The sequence below is a fragment of the Pteronotus mesoamericanus genome, unplaced genomic scaffold (genome assembly GCF_021234165.1).
Source record: "Pteronotus mesoamericanus isolate MK-2021 breed Mesoamerican mustached bat unplaced genomic scaffold, CSHL_Meso_final scaffold_651, whole genome shotgun sequence".
Classification (NCBI taxonomy): domain Eukaryota; kingdom Metazoa; phylum Chordata; class Mammalia; order Chiroptera; family Mormoopidae; genus Pteronotus; species Pteronotus mesoamericanus.
The window spans coordinates 19,751,550-19,757,770 of record NW_026555325.1 but is presented as its reverse complement, the minus strand read 5'-3'; the positions used below and the strand labels follow the sequence as shown (position 1 = coordinate 19,757,770).

General features: G+C 35.6%; 1 pseudogene; it reads left to right on the top strand.

Moving 5' to 3' along the window:
- The first annotated feature begins 2,087 nt into the window (after nt 1-2,087).
- Nucleotides 2,088-2,723, top strand: LOC129061803 (ER lumen protein-retaining receptor 3-like; annotated as a pseudogene).
- The last annotated feature ends 3,498 nt before the right edge of the window (nt 2,724-6,221 follow it).

The following is a 6,221-nucleotide window of genomic DNA, read 5'->3' as shown; positions in this document are numbered from 1 at the left end:
ATTGAGCTATCATATGACCTAGAAATCCCACTTCTGGGTATATATCCAAAGTAATTGAAATCAGTATGTCAAAGATATATCTATGAAGCATTATTCATATATAATCAAGTAAGGAAGCAACTTAATAAATGAATGAAGAAAATGTGGTATATATGTATGCAATGGAATATTATTCAGCCATACAAAAGGAAGGAAATTCTGCCATTTCAGTAACATGGGTGAACCTGGAGGACATTGTGCTAAGTGAAATGTCAAAGACCATAAAAAACAAAAACAAAAACAAAAAAAATGCTGATTTCATAGACTGAATAGAATGGGGGATGCGAGGGTTTCAGGAAAGATGAAAATGAGGTGATATAGGTCAAAAGGCACAATTTTTCAGTTATAAGAAAATTATAAGAAGTGTAAGAAGCTATAATAATTACAGCATGGTGACTACAGTTAATAATATGACATTGTATACTTGGAAGTTACTGAGAGCAGATCTTAAGCATTCTTACTGGACACACACACACACAAAGTTAACTATGTGAGGTGATGGATGTGTTAATTATCTTGAGCTTGGTAGTCATTTCACAATCTATCTTTCTATGGATCAATTGATTAACTTATTGATCTATTGTTAGCTATATCATCACATTGTAAACTTTAAATATACTCCCATACAATTATATTTGTCACTTATTTCTTAATACATTTAAAAATATTTCTTTATCAAACATTTAGAAAACATACAGCTTTTCTTACTATTTTAATATAGCAACTCAATGTCCTGAATTATATTAAAAGACTATTTATTGAGCCTAATAAAGGTGTGAGCCACAAATCATCTCTTAGGACCTGCTATTCTTTCCCTGATCAACATCCTTGCTGCCTATAATCTAATGTTCATTAGTCCCACTCATGGGGTAAAATAATGGCTGAATAATGAATTGTAAATTAGCTCTTTTTTTTCCTTCTGACAGCAAGGATTATAAATAGATTTGAAATTTTCCAACACATTCTAAATGGAAAATATTGTCAATATATAAATTGTAAAGCTCCTGGTCAAATCTTATTTTGAACTTGAAGTTGATAACTACAGATTTTTCCAGGTTAAGAGAAACATAACCACTAATTAATTCAACAACTATTTATGGCATAACCCATAGGCAATACTCCATGTAAAATGTACTCTTGTGGTTCAGGAATGGTACTAAATAATTCTGAGTGACATCTCTCAAAGTTTCATCCACTCTATCCTGTCAAGAGTTGCAGACTAATCTTCCCAAAACCTTATTTTTGCCAATACATTTTCTTGTTCAAAAAGCTTTGTCTTTCACTGTTCAGTAGATCAAGTGTCAACTCTCTAACATGGCATTTAGAACTTTTCAATATCTCACTCAAGACTATCGTAAGTTTTACTTGTTACTGCATCGCCACATTTTCCCTTTTAAACTCTGTTTCAGACACACTCATGTACTTTGCATCCTATAATCATATCTTTTGCCTCTCCACCTTTGTCATTTTTAATTTAAAAAGACTAAACAATATGAACAATAAAATGGCAATAAACACATATCTATCAATGACTGAATTTTAAAAACAAAACAAACAAGAAGAACAGAAGCAGACTCATAGATACAGAGAATATTTTGACAGCTGCCATCTGGGAGGGGGTAAGGAGATTGTATGAAAAGGTGAAAGGATTAAGAAGTACAAGTTCATACTTACAGAATTGTCATGGGGATGCAAAGTACAGCATAGGAAACATACAGTGCCAGGTGGTTTTGAGATTTAGCGGGGTGATCACTTAGTAAGTTATAGAATGTCTAATCATTGAGATGTACACCTGAGAGTAATACAATATTGTATGTCAACTGTAATTGAAAAATAAAAAATGATATAGGAAAGACTACTTTACTGGCCACATCATCACCTGGCCAAGAGTGCACTGATGGATCTGTGGTATCTGGGCAGAGTGTGGAGCTGAGGGGGTCGGGGATCCCACAGGCTGGGCAGGGGAACATGGAAACCACCTAGCCTGCCAGAAGGTTTTCCAGGAGTTGGCTGCATGTGGGCATAGGACCACCTTGGCTGTCTAGACCATGAAAGTGTTGGGTATCCTTGGCAACCTGAGCCACCTCCTGGCTACAATCTTGCTCCTGGGGAAGATCTGGAGGTCCAAGTGCTACACATACACCTCTAGAATAGCCAGATTCTTTCCCTTTCCTCTTTACTGGGTACCTAGACCTGTTCACTAACTTCATCTTCATCTACAACACAGTCATGAGGTAGTTTATCTTTTTTGTGCCTATGTCACAGTGCACATGATCTATAGGAAATTTCAGAAAACTTTTGACAGTGAAAATTACATGTTCTGCCTGGAGTTTCTTCTGGTCTCAGTAATTGGCCTCTCCTTCCTTGAGAACTATAATTTCACTCCCTTGGAGATCCTGTGGACTTTATCTACCTGGATTCAGTGGCCATGCTGCCCCGGCTCTTCGTGATCAGTGAGACTAGAGAGGCTAAGACCATGACTACTACTACCTGTTCTTTCTCAGACTGTACTGGGCATTCTACCTAGCTAACTGGATCAGGTGGTACCAGACTGAGAATCTCTATGACTAAATTACAGTAGTGTCTGGAGAGACACAAACATCTTCTACTGTAATGTCCTCTACCTATATGTGGCCAAAGTCCTGAAGTAAAAGAAAGTAAGTCTCCCACCCTGGCTGGTATGACTCAGTGGATTGAGTGGTGGTCTGCAAACCAAAGGGCTGACAGTTCAATTCCCAGTCAGGACATATGCCTGGGTTGCAGGCCAGGTCCCAAGTAGGGGGACACTCAAGAGGCAACCACACATTGATGTGTCTGTTTCTCCTTCCCTTCTCCTCTCTCTAAAAATAAATAAATAAAATCCTTAAAAAGAAAAACAAAGTAAGTCTTCTAATGTCAATTTGAAGGCCCTGAGAGAACAAGGACATGAAGCAAAATATTTAAAATGTTCTACTGAGTGACTTATACATGACTCAGCCCAAATGTTAAAAGTAGAGCCAGAAACATGCTTAGTGTGGACAAATTTCAGCAAAGTACTGATCATTTTATCTAGAGCACCTCATCAATAATACCTCCTTTACAGAGATAACAAAAATCCTAGGCCAAATATACAAACATGGTGCCACACAATGTTGACAGGAACACCAAGGAACCAAGGAACCTTAGATGCCTATTCACAAATGGGTCAAATAAACTACTGCTCTCTCTCTCTCTCTCTCTCTCTCACACACACACACACACACACACACACACACAGCTTTAAAAGGGAATGGATATTGGCTGGTAACCATGGAAAACTTTGTTTTAAATTTCTACTAAATGAAAAAGCATAAATGGGGTTTCAATCTTTCTTTAATTTAATCTTTGTTGTATTTTTTCCATCACCATTTATTCCCCTTATACTTCCCTCCCCCTAAAAATCACCGTGCTGTTGTCCATGTCCATGAGTCCTTTTTTCTTTTTGTTTAACTGCTCCCACCTTCTTACCCTTCCCATTAGTTGTTATCCTGCTCTCCATCTATGAGTCTTTCCCCATTTTCCTTGTTAGTTCAGTTTGTTCATTAGAGTCTACATATGAATGAAATCATATGGCATTTGTCTTTCTCTGACTGGCTTATTTCACTTCGCATAATGTTCTCTAGGTCCATCCATACTGTCGCAAATGATAAAGTTTCCTTCTGTTTTATGGCCAAGTAGAATTCCATTATGTAGATGTCCCATAGTTATTTTAACCACTCAACTACTGATGGACATTTGGGTTGCTTCCATTTCTTGGCGATTGTAAATAATGTTGCAATGAATGTAGTGGTACTTATGTTCTTTCAAATTAGTGATTTGGGTTCCTTTGGATATATTTACAGAGGTGGGATCGCTAGGTCAAAAGGCAGATCCATTTTTAAATTTTTGAGTTATCTCCATACTGCTTTCTACAGTGGCTGTACCAGTCTGCATTCCCACTAACAGTGCAAACATGTTCATCTTTCTTCACATCCTCACCAGTACTTGTTGTTGGTTAATTTATTGATGATAGCCATTCCAACAGGTGTGAGATGATATCTCATTGTGGTTTTAACTTGCATTTCTCTGATGATTAGTGATGTGGAGCATCTTTTCATATGTCTATTGGCCATCTGTATATCCTCTTCAGAGAAGTGTCTATTTGGGTCCTTTGCCCATTTTTTAATTGAGTGGTTTGTTTCTTTTTGGTGTTGAGTTTTGTAAGTTCTTTATAAATTTTGGATATTAACCCCTTATCAGATGTATCAGCAAATTTGTTCTCCCATGTTGTGGGTTGTCTTTATATTTTGTTAATGATTTCCTTTGCTGTGCAAAAACTAAACCAAATACAGCAATGAATCAAAAAGATCATACACCATGATCAAGTGGGTTTATTCCAAGAATGTAAGGTTGATACAACATTTGCAAATCAATAAATGTGAAACACCACATAAACAAAATGAAAGATAAAAACCACATGATTACATAAATAGATGCAGAAAAAGCATTTGATAAAATCCAACACCCAATTATGATAAAAAAACTCTCAGCAAACTGGGATTAGAGGTAATATACCTCAACATAAAATAAGGCCATGTATGACAACTACACGCCAGCATCATACTCAATGGGCAAAAACTATAAGCATTCCCCTTAAGATCAGAAACAAAACAATGATGTCCACTCTCACCTTTCTTATTCAACATATGGAAGTCCTAGCCATATAATCAGACAAGAAGAAGAAATAAAAGGTATACAAATTTGAAAGAGAGTAGTAAAACTGTTATTATTTGCAGATGACATTTTACTGTACAAAGAGAACCAAAAGATTCCACCAAGAAACTACTAGAACTGATAAATGAAATAAGTAAAGGAGTAGGATACAAAAGTTAATATACAGAAAACAGTTGCATTTTTATATGCCAATAACAAACTAAAAGAAAGGGAAACTAAGAAAACAGTCCCATTCACAATTACTTCAAAAAGAATAAAATACTTAGAAATAAACCTAACCAAAAATGTAAAGATCTGTACTCAGAAAATTATAAGACATTGAAGAAAGAAATTGAAGAAGAAATAAATAAGTGGATGCACATACTTTGTCCATTTATAGGAAGAATTAACATCATTAAAGTGTCCATACTACCCAAAGAAATCTATAGATTCAATACAATCCCTATCAAAATACCAATGGTGTATTTCACAAAACTAGAAAAAATATTTCAAAAATGTATATGAAACCACAAAAGGCCCCACATAGCAACAGTGATCCTGAGAAAGAACAAAGTTGGAAGAGTTATGCTATCTAATATCAAACTATACTATAAGGCCAAAGCAATCAAAGCAGCATGGCACTGGCATAAAAATGGACACATAGATCAATGTCAGAATAGAGGGCCCAGAAGTAAACCCATGCCTTTAGAGTCCATTAATATTTGACAGAGGAAGCAAGCATGTACAATGGGCTAAAGATAATCTATTCAATAAATGGTGTTGGGAAAATTGGACAGATACATGCAGAAAAATGAAACTAGACCACTTTCTTACACCACACACAAGAATAAATTCAAAATGGGTCAAAGACTTAAATGTTTGACCTGAAACCATAAAAATCCTAGGAGAAAACATAGGCAGCAAAATCTTGGACATTGCTTGTAGCAATATTTTATCAGATATATCCCCCAAGGCAAGAGAAATGAAAGAAAAATAAGTCTCTTAGATTCTTTTTCACCTCTCCAGTGTGATGCTTGACTTTTTAACTGTGATACCAAGAGATTGAATCTTATTTAAATGCTTCAGTGATTTCTGGAAATGCTTCTGTCTCACCTAAACTGTCCCTTATATTTGAAACCTTTTTTCCTTCCCTTACTTATTTAATACTTGTGGTTGTGATAGGCCATTCATCCTTAAATTTCAAGCTTTGATTGTATTACAACTATTAAAATGTATTGAATACCTTCAACATTCAAAGTCTGCCAAACTAGAAGCTTCAAGAGAACAAGGACTATGACTACGTGACCACTTTGTCAAGCGCTATATCTTCAGAAGAGATTCATAAATATTTGATTAAGTCAATGAATCCTATCTTCTCTCTAAAAGTTTTCAACACTTCTCCATCCATATCTATTTAATCAAATATTATTCAATGCCCAATATGCATAGACAGATACTATGCTAATCTATAA